The 15,632-nt window shown below is 41.3% G+C and overlaps 1 long non-coding RNA gene across 2 annotated transcripts in view; it reads right to left on the reverse strand.

The window, feature by feature from the left end:
- The window catches only part of LOC108309860, a 70,113-nt gene extending 56,823 nt beyond the window's left edge, over window positions 1–13,290 (reverse strand). The window contains exon 1 of one of the 2 annotated variants that reach the window (XR_001827527.2): window positions 13,161–13,290. This is a non-coding gene — a long non-coding RNA (uncharacterized LOC108309860). Of the gene's footprint in view, window positions 1–7,154; window positions 7,254–13,160 lie in introns of those variants that run through there. The other variant, XR_005201525.1, reaches the window with a different exon arrangement.
- Window positions 13,291–15,632: the final 2,342 nt, after the last annotated feature.

The following is a 15,632-nucleotide window of genomic DNA, read 5'->3' on the forward strand; positions in this document are numbered from 1 at the left end:
TTCCCTAGTAGATGCTAAGAAACATAATCTTGAGGCAGGGACTACATCTTCCACATGTTAGCGTCCCTAGTGATTTCTAGCACAGAGCAGTGCCTGGCATGTAATAAATATTCGATAAATATTTGCTGAAACAAAATTAACTGTGTAGATGTAAAACATCAGGTTCCTTCTGGAGGCAAAGAAAGGGTCATTTGGTTTTGGGGAAGATCCCTGATCTGGTTCCTATAAATTGGAATCCTATTTCTAGTACCTGACTAAGTGTGTAGTTATATTAATGGCGCAATCTAGTTAGATGCCTTCTTACAATGAAGATTTTAAATAAGTAATGAAGATTTTTAAATAAGATACTCCGAGGAATTAGTAGGAAGTTCTAAGAGTAAAGGTCCTGGACTGGGGGTAGGGAATAAATAATAGGAAAAGGCCTAGAGCTCCAGGGTCTCCTCTTGGCACAATAAGAATGTGGCCAGTAATCCCCAATGCATACGAGGAATGTGGAGGCACAGGAACCTACCAATGGAGCCCCAAATCCCGAACAGGAAATAGCACTTGTGTCTAATTGCTTTAAAGTACAACTTTTGTGCACTTTAAGTTGGAAGGTCTGGGTTAAAACCCCAGTTCCGTGACCTTTGGCACTCGACATACTTTTTATGAAAGTTGCTTTGCTCTTTTGTAAAATGGAAAGAACAATCCTACTGGGCTATTGTGAGAATTAAGAATGAGCAGGTGAAAGGAGCTAGCACAATGTCTGGTACAAAGTAAGAGCCTTTTAGCACTGAGCAGGGCACAAAAAAGGACTGCCTCAGCTGATTTAGCAGACTCACTTAGGAGCATCATCTTGAAAGCCCACTTTGGGCTGGTTGGCTTGTCCATTTTATGTGTGAGTTTCAAAGCCAACTTCTCAGAAGAACATATCAAGAAACTCAGATGTAACTATTTTTTTACTTCTGTCTTTATAGTTACTAATTTTCTTTTTCAACAGTTAAGATAAACTTTAGTTCTTAACCATAAATCTCATACGGATGTTGTCTTTGTCTATTCTGGCTACTGTAACAAAATACCACAAACTGGATAGCTTGTTAAAAACATTAATTTATTTCTCATAGTTCTGAAGCTGGCAGTGTAAGAGCAAGGCGTTGACAGGTTTAGTGTCCGTTGAGGGCCCACTTTCTGATTCATAGCTGGTGCCTTCTAGCTGTGTCCTCACATGACTGAAGGGGCAGTGCAGCTCTCTGGGGCCTCTTTTATATGGGCACTAATCCCATTCATGAGGGCTCCACCTGCATGACCTAATCACCTTGTCATGGCCCTTCTTCATCACACTGGGGATTAGGATTTCAACATAAGAATTTTGGTGGGACACAAACATTCAGACCATAGCAGATGACATGACCACAACAATGTGAAGGGACAGATGCAGGGATTGGGCTGAATGTGATTTTCCTCTGTGTTCTAGAATGGAGAGGGTGGTAACAAATTGAGAGATTCTGTGACCATGAACCATTTCTGTGCCTTCAGGGAAAACAGCAGGAAGCACTGTGAGCCGCTTGGGTTCCTGAGCTAAGGAATGAGCTGAGGATTCATTCCCACAGAATCTAAACTGGCAGAGTAGAGACTACCAAAACAAAGGTTATTTGAATCTCACAAAAACATTAAGAAAATCCCTCATGACACCTTCTTTTTCTCTGTCTCACCCTTGTTTAATTCCTTTCATCCTTTCTTTTCATTTCCACTTCCCAGAGTCCCTGTCATCATTCAGAGCCTAGTGCCAACCCTTCTCATATACTTCCTAGCATTATTCCTGGGTGGCATTTTTCATATTATGGTTTCCTTTCAATTTGTCTGTTTTCCTCCATAGCCCATTAATATCTCAATGGTATTGTTATCACATTTCAACTTCTCTCCCCCATACCCTGAGCTTTACACGATGCCTTGTACTAAATAGTTTTCCAGTAACACTTTTTAAAGAATGGATAAATGCAAGCAAAGAGAAAAGCAGGCATGGTAATAGTGGGTTTGCAGCCAGGAAAATGGCTGTGTCAAGGACTGCTGAAGATGTTCAAGGCTGTTGAACAGTTCTTTCACTACTCACTCTTTCACTGAGCAATTCTCAGAAGTCAAAACATAAATTCTGTTTATAAATAGAGAATAAACATGTGCCAAGGGTTTTATTCAACTCAACTAATGATGGAACCAGCAAAGTGCTAAAGCTGATTTTAAGAAGATATAAGGCACTGGGGTTTACATAGCCCTTTTAATAAAAGAAAGTTAGTATAAGATTGCAATTTGGGTACAAAACCGGTTAATGTTCTCATTAGCTTTAACCTTAGGGATTTTCTTTTCTACAGGTTAGAAATCATTTGCATCTCTACCAAACACAGATGTACAAGTGAAGGAAATGTCACAGAATCAAAGCCCTTAATTAATAGTAAAAAAGCAAAGTTAAACAATGATATATTTTCCTAGAAAATTAAATAATTCATGAGTGGGCCTGACAATTATTCATGATGACATTGAAAGGACATGCAGTCATTCTCTTGGCCTTATTTACAGATTGTGAGTAGTGTTTCTTTCCCAATTTTTAGCTCTTTTTACTCTATGCTTTCTCACTGGATCAATTTTCTCCATACCTAATGCTTGGCAATGATTCTCAAATTTCCAACTTCAGTCCAGACCTTTCTTCTCTGCTCTAAACTTGCACATTACATCCCCTAAAGATGTAGTTTGCCTCTGTGTCCTTGCCAAAATCGCATGTCAAATTGTAATTCCCAGTGTTGGAGGAGAGGGAGTGACTGGGTGAGTTAATACTGTGCGGGCAGCAGAAGGTCTGACACTATTTTGGGCTGCATGTGCTGAGAAGGTGGCTGGCCTAAAAGTGAGGGAGGATGTGGATGGCGTCCCTTGTGCCTAATGGAATCACGCTGACAAATAGTGTTAAATTGGAGGATAAGGAGAAGGAAACATGTATACAACAGTAGAAAAAACACAGATTATTTGTCTGAAGAAGACTGAGGTAATAATTATTTTTTTCAGCCCTGTAATACAATAGCCAATATTTATCAGGTACTTACTACAGTGTGTTCCAGGCGTTACCTTGTTGAAGACTAACACTATCTAATAGTACAGATATTATTATCTCCATTTTATGGATGAATGAAAGGGAGACACGTGGTAAATACGCACAGCTGTAAGTGGTGGGGCTGGGATTTGAACTGGATTCTAGATCCCATTGGTAGTGAGACCTACGACAGAGCCCATGGCCTGCTTATGTGGACCCTTATTAAGGCCACCTTCTGGACAAGGGACCAAATGTTTATGTGTGGCTTCAGATCCAGATACAACCTACATGAATAAAAGAAGGAAGCAGATTTATGTACTATTTAAGGGACATTTTTCTAAATGGGAACTTTATAAACTTCTTTTTCAAAGATAGTGAAAGTTCTAGGTCAAGTGGACATGCTAAAACTGAAGCTCCATCACCACCTCTTGAAAATGTTGTGGAGAATGTCCCTGTATTGTAGGGGGAAAATTGTTCCGGCTGATCAGTAACTTTCCCTCCAACTCTGAGCTTCTAGTGTTCAACGAATTGGTGGTGGTGGGAACCACACATGCCTAAACCTGGTGTGACAGAATGGGTTATAGTTCAGAAAACAGTCACTCAACTTACGCTCCTTCTTGGGATAGATTATAATTCCTTAGCCTCATTGACTTCAGGCTTGGCCATGACACTAGCTTTGGCCAATGAAATATTAGTGGACATTGTTCATGTAGAGTCTTCAAATGTGCTTGTTCTGTTTGGCTCAGCCCTTCAGCCCCTGTGATCCACCATAAGGAGCTCCCTATAGCCACTGCCTCTTCAACCTAGAACTCAGAACCAACAATATGGAGCAGTCTTCAGCCCAACCTGCAGCCTGAAGACAAGCCCAGCTGGCCTGAACTTAGATCAGCAGAGCCTGAGCTGATCTCCAGACCCATGAATATGAGAAGAAATGCTTCTTATTGTAAGCCACTGAACAGTGGGGTGGCTTATTATGCAGCATTATTGTGACAAAAGCTGATTAACAAATGCCTGCTTCTCCATTAACAGAGGCACTTGCTCCATATGCTGTGATATTGGCCCTTTTAAAAGTCATTATTCTCCCTGCTACCCCTCTGCCTTAGGATTTCACCCTATGTGAGTATGTAGGGGCAGAGGAAGGAGATGAGTGAGTTGCTGTCGGCTGATACACAGGCCCTCTTTACACTGCCTTGAATCCAAAGGTCTTCAAGAAACTACTGGGCTTTTTTTTCTTTGATATGTCTTTAAAACAATTTTCAGAAGGAGGCACTGTGCTATAGTTTCAAGGTTCTCTTTGTGCAGGTGGTCTTATATCATTCTTGCTCTGCCCTTAGGTAATAATGTTTGGGTAAGCCTATGGAAAGAGCCTCTTTATTTTAGGGCCTGCAGCCCTTAGTATCCCACAGTTGAGTCCATGTTATACTGTTTACCATGAGAAACTCTTTCAGGAGGGTTTTAACAAGAAAGGCAAAACCCACCTCTGTCTGGTGGGAGCTCTCGACCAGCAAAAGGATTCTAACCTGAATGGGCGGTGCGCAGAAGAAAAGGATGACAGACAAGTAGGGTCAGGAGGGTTGAGGAGTCAGTGCCCCAACAACAACTTTATTTCTCAAAGGCTTCGATTATATACATTTTTCAGGTTCTGGTTTACGTCAGTGTAAGAGAAAAAACAGATCACTAATTCACATACTCTATTCAATAAGGATGGCAGACATACAATCAGTGGTCGTAAAAGGTAATGGTCATTCCTGGTGCTCATAAAAAACATTTACATCAAGACATTGTTCCTTGTGACTGCAGGGTTTCCTGGTTCCGATCACCTGGTTATCTTTTAACAGGATTCTCCTTTTTCTGTTCCTGACTCAACTTTATCTCAACTTCCCTCTTTCAGGCGTCCCTGTGTCTAGGCTCGACCACCCGTCTTGTGAAACTCGCTTTGCAAGTATTCACACGGTTGGGTTCCCCACACCTCTTTGTTTTTCTTCCATACAAGCAGAAACCAGCCTGAATTACTATAGTGGGACTGTGAGAGCCAGACTAGGTATGAAGATATGGGGAAAAGGAACTGAACCATGGGCTGGGTGGAAAGGCAGAAGCTAGGCACAAGACAGGAGGGATGAGCCAGGAGATTCCTGAAGGATGTCACTGGTGTTTGCTCTAAGTCATCTATGGCTTCTCCATGATTGGATGGGCCTTTCAGATACTTCTCCTTTAAAGCCTTCAATTCTGATATTGTTCCTGCTGGCTTTCTCTGGTATCATATCTGGATTTCGTATTGTGTGTGAAAGGAGAAGAGGGAAGAGAGGAGGATGTCTATGACTGTACAAGAAATATTTCATTTACATTTGGAAAGAGGGTGCGGGACTCTCAGAAATGCGGGAATCCAGCCTGATGTTTAGCCCTGCCTGTCCCTGTTTTTTCCTGAGGCCCCAGAGTAGAGCCTTTAACTGAAGAGACAAGAGTGCACTTACATGACTAAAGAAGGGTGTAAGTTGTTGGGAAGGGAGAAAAAAGAGCAATCTATATGCATATGGAAGAAAGGAATGCAAGATAAGAGGAGAAATAACATGTGCTAGACACCATACAGTACCTCACTCAATTCTCACAGATTCCTTTAGTAAACTCTCTAATACATAAATAAGAAAACTGAAGTAAAGAGAAGTCCAGCAACGGCTCAGTATCTCACAGCTAGTCAATTGGAGGATTGAGAGAACACAGGTAGAACTAAAATTAGAATCCACATCTATCTCTAAAAAGTGGAAGAAAAGATTAGACCTAACCCTACATCCAGATGTTCAAACATTAGGTAACCTGAGAGGCTAAAAAAAAATTCCTCAAGTCCAGAATGGATACCCCACTGACTTATCATGATGTCTAAATTTCCACTATTGTTATTTCCCTTTCATTGGGTTAAATCCATGTGTCTCAGACCAGGGCCTGCACAGCCCCATAGGTATGTGGCAGTGTGCCTGGGATACTCAATCACAGGAGAATTACTGTACATTGTTTGAGAACAGTGGCTTCATTCCAAAATTTGAGAGAAGTTATATCAAAACAAATGTAAATGTTTTATAAGATGCAAATTGACCTGAGTTTAAAAGTTAAAATGCAAGAAATTTCACATTTACTTTGCACTGCAACCTCAGAACCCTAAGCATATGAATTCTTTCTACAGTAAGGGCCACTTCATTGGAAAAGTTTGAGAAGTGCTAGTTTCCAGCATCCTGTCCCAGGAAGCCTCTGGTAAAAGAAACACATGTTGGCTATCAGTGGTGAGGGAACATTTACATTCACTGCAAAATGTGAGCTCTTGAGGACAGATAACAGCTTAGATGTCACCCAGTACAGAGAAAATACTTGAAGTTATGAGACCCCAAAAGTATATATGTTTGATTGAATTCTGGGAGTATACAAATCACACTTGTTGAACAACAGTGGGAAAGTGCTTCAGTGGGATGCCAGAATATTGTATGTGAGGGTAGAGTTACTAAAAGGGCATTTTTTTCTTCATTATCTGTTTATTCACCCCACATACCCTTGGAGAACTTTCTTATGCTCCCTTCTCAGAGAAAATGCTCAGAGATCTAAGAAAGGAGGAGCAAACCACATGAGACCTCATCTCCTCTCCAGTCACAGGTGACTTAACCATAGGTGGATACCAGACTCCAGGCAGTGTATTTGGAATGTACTTGTGCAACCCACGCATTCTTCTATTCAGGAGTATGGAGTTGGAGTTATAAACTGACTTTAGTCAGTGTCTGATGGACTTGTGAATGGTATAAACCTGGAGATCATGGTGGCTACATGCTTGCTAAAGCAGTGAAAGCTAGTAGTCTTTAAAAGACAAAATCAGATGTGCAGAGAGAAGTAATCAGGAGAACGTGCAGCTCTGGGAAGATAAAAACATAACTTTAGTTTCTGAGTTCTGGCCTCTCATGAAGCCTGACTGTTTTGTGAACACTTCTGCACCTTTCCAGTGAATTCTACTCATTGCTTAAACTGGCTGGACGAGTTTCATTCCTTCCCACTAAAGTTCTCTGACAAAGGCAGAGAGTGTTATCACAGAGTAGGTAAGACCATGATCAAAACCCAACTTTACCTGGGTGTAGCATAACCATGTAATTTATCATCCTAATGAAGACACTGGAGCGCTGTTAATAATTATTCCAACACAAGAGGAAAACAAGGACGTTTGGCCATCCTTCCCATATGGTAAATAAGGGAAATCAGGTGTTAATTGCTCGCATTTCCTGGATACTCTTGGCGGCTTACATCTATGCTATTATATCAGACTGTCACCATAATCCTATCTGGCTTATCCTCTCAGACCAGCAACTGAATTAGGGATGAATGAATTTACAGGCCACATAGGAAACTGGTAGAAGAGCTAGGATAGGAACCTGAATCTATCTGATCACAGATTCTGTTCTCTTCCTCACCAGACTCTCTTCTTCATAACAGTTTGGTCTAGGGCCAAGCTGATATAATGCCATAGTACCAGCATCAGCATTCGGGGCCTGTTTGAGAGCAAGGATCGGTGAGAAGAGAAACACATGCAATCACACTCATCTTTCAGAAAACCCACGCCGACCCTATTGACTCCAGAACAATGTCCAGCCTCGTTTTTGTTTGAAACGCCTTTCAGCTGAAAAAGCACAATGAAAGGAAATCTCCACTAGCAAAGAAGGAAATTGAGGCAATTTTAAGACAATTTAGGAGAAGCCCCATTTTTTATCTGAGTTATTTACAAATACAAAAGATTAGCAGTCAGAATTTTTTAGATAATTGCTTGTTTTCCTGGTCTAGCAGGTTTAACTCTCATGCTTTCTTTGCAGAACCTGTACTGTCCTCACCATACAGTGAATACCCACCAATTTCTAGGTAAGAGCTGTGTGACAAAAGAAACACATAGTGTAAGAATAGAACCTGAGAGTCCGATTAAGACTCAGGTGAAAAAGTCTCCTCATTAACATTCTAATAAAACCCTGGGTTTCCTTCTACTGAAATGCCAACTACAACAGGAAAATAATTAGTTCTGAGCTGTATATCCCTTTTCTTATCAGACACGTCTAGCTCCGAGGACTAATCCAGTCCCAATCAAACAATTATTTGATGATTAGGGCTTCTGGGATTTGCTAACCATGGTGGGGAAGGTGCCAGGTTATTTGTGAGTCAGAAAAAGAGATAATTACTGCCAACTGCACCTACCTGTTTATCTCTGGTAAGGGGTAGTCTGCAAGGATAGTAATTACATCTTAATTCCAGGCAACATGACCCAGATAGGCAGCGAGCTCTCCATCCACCATGACCTAGCTTGAAGAAGAGGCTCCAGCACTGGAGAGGCAGGGCTTTTTATGCCATTAAACAGTCCCAGCTGTTTTCCCTACCTACTTTTAGAACCACTGATGATTCTGCCTTTACATGGTTTGTTTGATGTGTCTCCAATAAAATCCCTGAGTTTGTGAGAAGATGAAAGGGTGATGGAAGGATTTTGAAGGAAGCTGTAGATGGGACAGAGGAGCACAGTCCGGGTTGAGGACCTATTATAACCACTTGGCACTGTGCAGTCCGAGGCCGAAGGTCTGACCTCATGAATTGCGATCCCCTGTGGCTGAGGCGACGTAAAAGGCATGCTGGCCTTGCACTAGTTATCTGGAAGCCAGAAAAATATGTTTGACACAAGGCAACTTATCAAACCTCCTAAAATGGAAATGTGAATGTTTATATATTGATGATAATATAATTGAGAAAAGTCTCTTTGAAGAAAATAAAGAACATAAAGTGTAAGGCTGGTTGCCTCGCAGGGAGCTCGGACACGCCCATCCCTCGCCGCGCCTAGAAACTAAGTCACCAGTCCCCGCCCTGCACCAAGCGCTACACTCAGCACCTAGCCCGCCGTTAAAGAACCCCGCCAAGACCTGCCCTATGGCAGCTTGCCCCGTTTCTCACGTCCTCAACCAGCCCACTTGCCAATAGCCCAGCCTGGCTGCCAATGGCGGCCCACCTCACCTGTGACCAGTCCCTTCATAACCAATGAGACTACCTCTGCTTTGTTTCCCCCGCAGCGGACCAACTACCTCGACTCCCTATAAAACCCCATGCCCTAAGAAGAGAAGCGCGACCTCTGTGGCCCCTCTTCCCGGACCATAGAACCTCGCCGGGGAGCTGAATAAATTGGCTTTTACTTTTCTTATTCCGGTCTCCGTTTCCTCATTTAACTCGGCAATAAACCTTACATAAAGCATGATTGTTTTTTGAACTTTTTAATAGTGTAAACCATACTTACACTATTTAGTGTAGTACTTTTGATATGGTACCACATCTACCCAGTATTTTTCCTGACTTTTTTCATGCACACAGAATTCCATCATAGCAGTTAAGGAACCTCATGATTTCTCTTTTGAAATCCTTGAGAATTATTTAAATGCTTATGTGATTTTTCTTCACCTTTCCCCACACAACTCTTGAATCAATAGAAACAATTTTAACAAAATTATCTGAATGCATACTCCCGATATATGTATGCACAAAAACTTTTAGTGGTCTGTACTTAGAATACTTTATCTACAGAGGAATAGATAGAAAGTCCTGTTTGATGCTAAATAATCAGACAGTGTCATTCATTCTAAATGAAAAAACAAGTTGGGAATAGAGTGGCATAAAACAGCAACTGAACAGAGAGGTTAGTGAATGTGAAGCCCAACTTAAAACCAGGAAAAGAATTCCATCATCTGATGTGTGATTATTTCTTATAACTATCTTATTAAAAAAATTTTTTTGAGACCCTGTCACCCAGGTTGGAGTGCAGTGGTGCAATCTCAGCTCACGGCTGGGTTCAACCAGTTCTGCCTCAGCCTCTCGAGTAGCTGGGATTACAAGTATGTGCCACAACACCTGGTTTATTCTTTCTGTACTTTTAGTAGGGACTGGGTTTTGCAGTGTTGACCAGGCTGGTCTCGAACTCCTGACCTCAAGTGATCCGCCCACCTCGGCCTCCCAATGTGCTGGGATTACAAGCATGAGCCACCACACCCAACACTTATCAGTATTTTTATTTTCTCTTTGGTAAAATCAGTTTTTTTAAAGTTATTTATAACGGACTTCCAATAAAAATATTTTATTTAAAGATGTAATAATGGCTTTCTCACAGAACAACTATTTAAATAGTTTTTCCTGAGAACTTTGAATTAATTTTGTTTCCCTGGAAATCATTGTTTTGAATCTAGTTTTCTTCCGGGTGGTCAGAATCCAAACATTACAGAGCTGTTTTTCTTTTTTTCCAATTTTCTATCCTAATATTAATTTGAGACTTTAAATTGCGAAAATTATATTAATAGAGATGAATTTTCTTTAACAAGATGGTATTTTATTTACTTGTTATAAAGATATCATTCAATGATGGTGTCAGTCACCCTGAAGAACCTGCATTTTATTTCAAAATTATATGCAGTGATTTCCTTAAAGGGTAGGTCACTGCATTGTCTGGATTTTAAGGGTTTCTTTTAATTCATTATTTACATACAATACTTCAAAATATAAATTTTGGTCAAAGAATTGAACTGATTACTTCATGGGGAGAAGAGGAAAAAAGGAAAAGAAGGAATAATTCGAGCAAAAATATAAGTATTTCAAAAAGTTATGTCAAGAATTAAAGGTAAGTTCAAGTTGAAGTTGAGTAGCTTTAACAGCAGTCCTTTAAGTTTTTAAAGGCCCACTCCGGCTGTTAATTTGCTACACCTGCTTATACTGTGGTCTTTCTTCAGCCATTACCAGCTGGCCAGCAATGCACTTTGCCCTAAGATTTTTAGCCAAGCAGTCCTTGTTATCTTCAAAACCCTTTTAAAAACCATGACTAAAAAATATACTTTATAAATCTTATTGGCTGATATTTCTGACTTATTTAATGCTTGGTATTAGATATAGGCATCTATTAAAATTTTTTTAAATGCTGTCAACTCTCCAAGCACTGCCGTTTCTGCAGCTGTGGTGTGGCAAAGCCCTGGAGGTTCTGTCACCCAGGAGGCTACACATCCTGAGTAAACAGGTAGGTTCTCCTTAGTAACCGCTGAATAACACCACAATGAGCATCACACAGAGGCCTGGATCCAGCCTTCCTTCTTTCACTCAGATACATTATCTAGTGGGGTAGTTGCACCCCATGGAGCCAGACATCAAGGCTCCAGTCATTCATTGAAATACTGTCCCATAAAACACCCCCTCTATCTTGCTGGGCTAGGCCCCTGGCTTTATGCGGTTGTGCACGTGCTTAACTTTGCTAAGAAAATCATAGTCCCAGCTAGGTTTCTAATAAAAAAGTTTGGATAGCACAAACACATTTTTTGTTCCATTGGCTTCCATTATTATTGTCTTTTAATGTACACATTATTTTAAGTCAAATTAGGGATTTTTCAACCAGAAGAGAATGATGTTGTTTCTGAGAATGGAGAAGAAACCAAACATTAAACCAATAAGAAAAACATGCAACTTGAGTTCCAAGTAAAAAACAACTCTAGATGCCTTTAATAATTTTGGCCAGGATCCTGGATGTGGGAAGTCAGAGTATGGTTCAAGCTCAGGGATGGATTGAAAGGCTTCCTCTGGAGGTTGGGACTGACAAGGAATTATCCAGCAAAGAACAGACACCCAGAGTGGCTCTGGGAGAGGACTGCCCATGTTCTGGACTTTTCAAGGTCAACTCAGAATCTCAAAGAAGAAATGATGTGAATGTCAAGAGTTGTTTTCCTAGACCTAGGAGGAGGAGGGTCATGTACACAGATTCACAAGCTGTTGAGAGCTGGAAGGTGCTTGGCAATGTTACAGAGTAAGAATCAATCAGGATCAGGATCAATCATGTTGGGGGATGGGAGAAAGCAAATAGGCAACAGGTAGGCTGGAATTTTTTTTTACGTTGATTTTTCTCTTTATTTCACAAGTTGGATGGTATCTGCCAAGTTCTTTGGCTGTTTTGTGCCCCACATACCATGAATTCCAGTGTGCAAATATTATTGTGCACTGTGAGAATCAGGAATTGTAATCCAGGCCTTCACAGTGCACAACAACCTACCATATGCAAGGAATAAAATACACTGCTTCCGTAAAGACATTAGAAAAACACATTAGTTCTGAAGCTATTCAAATAGCTATTCAGAATAGCTGGTTCAAATAGCTATTCTGTCCCAACCTCTATGGCTCAGCAGAGAAAGATTCATTTAAAAAGCAAAACAAAACTATTTAAAGCCTGATATTAGAAAATAGACTATTTCAGGGCAGTATTTACCTGGTTCAAAAGACAATCCACGGTATAATTATTCACTCATAAGGAAGGCTCGAAACAATTAAATCAGTACTTTTTTGTTAAGAATATCCAAACAGCAGATTTAAAAGTCATGGAAGGGTTGGAAAATCTTTGCCATTTGTTTTGCCTACTTCCCCAGTGCTAGTAATTGTGACAGAGGCAGAGAAACTAGGTAGACAGGGGCAGGTCCCTGGCAAAGCCCCATCTTTAGCTGAAAAGCCTAAGTCACCACAGCCCACAGTAAGAATTTCCGTCCCTATGTGCCTGCTCTCTACTGATTGGTTCTTTCTGAATAATGTCTTTTTACCAATCAAATATTGCCTTTTCCGCAACTACCTATGGCCTGCCCTGCGCCCCACCCTCCTGTGTCTATAAGGACCCCGGACTCAGCCAGCAGGGGGGAGAAGTGGCTGGACGTCCGGGTGAGGCAACTTAACTTCAGAGACAGTGGCTGGTTGAGGCAACTTGACTTTGGAAGAGAAAGGCAGACAGGCAGCTTGACTCCAGAGGAGAGCCACCTGCCCTTCCCATCCCCCTCCCAGCTCCCTTCTCCCTGAGAGCCACTTTTATCACTCAATAAAATTCTCCACATTCACTATCCTCCAATTTTTCCATGCGACCTCATTCTTTTTGAGCAATGGACAAGAATTTAGGATGCACCATGTATGGGTACCCAAAAAGGCTGTCACACTGACTCTTTGCCATTGCTGGCAGAGGGCAGCCACCACATGTGACAAACAAAAAGGCCCACTGAGCTGATAACACACTGCTATCTGCAGGCGGCAGAGCTAAGAGAGCATTGTAACTCACCGGCCTTGGGGTCAAAGGGGCCTGCACAGAGTTTGCTCCCGCCAGTGGACTTCGCTCCTGCCAGCACGGAAGAGGTCAGCTGGTTCCTGCACTTGTTCGCTCCCATGCTCCCTCCCGCTGGGGGTGGAGCCCGGGTGAACCCAAGTGAAGGGAGTTTGCTCCTGCTGGGCTGCGGGCCAGTTCCTGCACTCACTCACTCTGGTTCCACACTCCTTTGCTTGAAAGCTCCCTCCCGAGGGGGGTTGAGCAGGGCAGGCTGAGCAAATGAGGCACCCTTGTCGCAAGATCTCTGATGGGGTCGAGAAAATATCCTGTGTCACTGGCAGGCACAGGAAAGGAAATGCCTACTCTCAGGTAAGGATTATTTTCAGACATAGTTTGAGTTCAACTGTATTTCAGATCAAATAGGTGTTGGGGAACCCTTTCTTCAATCAGTGTCTTCAGGAGTAAGCAGAGGAATAAGAGAAGGCCTGTCTAGGTTATAACCTACACACTGCACTTTGTTTCTAGGGTGAAGTGTACTTCTATAGGAACCTAAAGGAAGAGGAATTTAACCTGCTTCTCAATGATAAAAGTTAAGAATTATTCAATCCTATAAAGGCTAAGAGAATTTTTTTTCTATAAATCATCAAGCTGTATGTCTCATGGCGTTTACAGACTTAACAATTCTTTTATCTGCTATGCATTCTAAATGTACCAAACTCAACACGTGGCAAAAGAGGGGAAGGGAGAAATTCAAGTCACCCACCCTACTCTTCCTTCAGCATTGAAGGTTAAACTCTGCCTTGACCTCTGTGATTCCGTGTTCTGACCCATGTCACCAGTGTCCACATCCTAATCCCTAGAGCTTGGGGATATGTTAACCTGTGTGGCAAAAGGGACTTTGCAGATATGATTTAGAATTTTTAATGGGGAGATTATTCTGGATCACTCAGGTGGTCCCAACGCAATTACAGGAGCTCTTATAAGGGATAGAGGGAGGCAGGAGAGTCATCCAAAGATACAAGACCATGGAAGCACAGGCTACGGTGTTATTGCTTCTTGGAAGATGTAAAGGAGCCACAAGCCAGGGAATGTGGGCAGACTGTAAAGTTTTAAAAGGCAAAGAAGTGGATTTTCCCCTAGAGCTTCTAAAAGGAATGTGGCCATGCCAATACTTTGATTTTAGCCCCATAAGACCTATTTTTCTAAATTCTGACTTCTAGAAGCATAAAATAATAGATTTATTTTGTTTTAAGCTACTAGGTTTGTGGTAATTTGTTTCAGCAACCATAGGAAACAAATTCAATGCCTCATCATATATCCATGAACGGAGGAAGACTTTGACAGAGTTCTCAGCAACTCTGGTGATTTAGTGTTAGGGAATCAGTTATTCACTACTGAGGGGTCATTCAGAGCTTGGGATGGAGCCATTTTCTCCCCCAGCTGCAATAATTTTGGCTTAGAATTTATGGGATGTTTTGCTTCTGAACTTGTGATTCAAGGGGGTTTCACAGGTAAGTTTGCATACCTAATTTCCTCACACTCTACTTCTATCCGTGGCATCGTCCAGAGAACTTGATATGTTGTATGCAATTTCTGTGTCAGAGAGGACCTGAGAAAGCTTCTTGGTGCCAAATATGGGTTTTGAATCAGCATTGGTGATATTTGCCATGGTGCCAATCTGAATTTGATGACATAAATCTTCCACAGGAATTGTCACTGAATCCTTGGTAAGTTTCTCCTCTGGTGGAATATCCAATGAAATAGTTTCAATGTCTACTTGAATCAAGCTATCATTCATGGTAGGATAACAAACAAACCAGGTTCTTTGGCTCCTCATTATAGGATGTGCCCTGATTTAAGATTGTGGCCCTTTCATATTCTTTTAGGATAATATAGAGAAAATTATGATTGGTCAAAACTCCACCTGCAAGCCTATGGTGGGCTCCTCTTGAAAGAATCAGGAAAAGCCATAGCTGGGTGTCCTCATGATGACACTATCAGTCGGCTGTCAGAGTCCAAGTCTCTTATCACTTCGCCAGAACAGTAGCGGCTGAAGAATGTATTGGTAATTTAAAAAATTTCTCTGGGTAATTCTAACACATATCCAAAGTAGGTTATAAACCACCATTCCAAAACATCTTTATGAGTTAAATGTCATTAATATCTTCATTTCACTGAAGACAAAATCAAGGCATGGAAAGGTCACATAATTTTCCCAAAGTCACACAATAAATAAGAGACAAAGCTAGGATTCAAATGCAGGCTCCAGAGCCTAAAATACATGGCTTCTCTCTTGCCTTGTGCAGAGCTGAATTTTAAGAACACAGCAGAATTCTTATTATTCCACAAATGCTTGTTGAATGAATAAATGAAGGAATAAATGAATGTCAACACCTATTTGTGATGTAGGCTTTCATTAAAATACTGATGGGTATGGGTCAATATTACCTTTTAATTTACAAAGTACTTTTTTTTTTTTTTAAACAG

The sequence above is a fragment of the Cebus imitator genome, unplaced genomic scaffold (assembly GCF_001604975.1).
Source record: "Cebus imitator isolate Cc_AM_T3 unplaced genomic scaffold, Cebus_imitator-1.0 Scaffold98, whole genome shotgun sequence".
NCBI lineage: Eukaryota > Metazoa > Chordata > Mammalia > Primates > Cebidae > Cebus > Cebus imitator.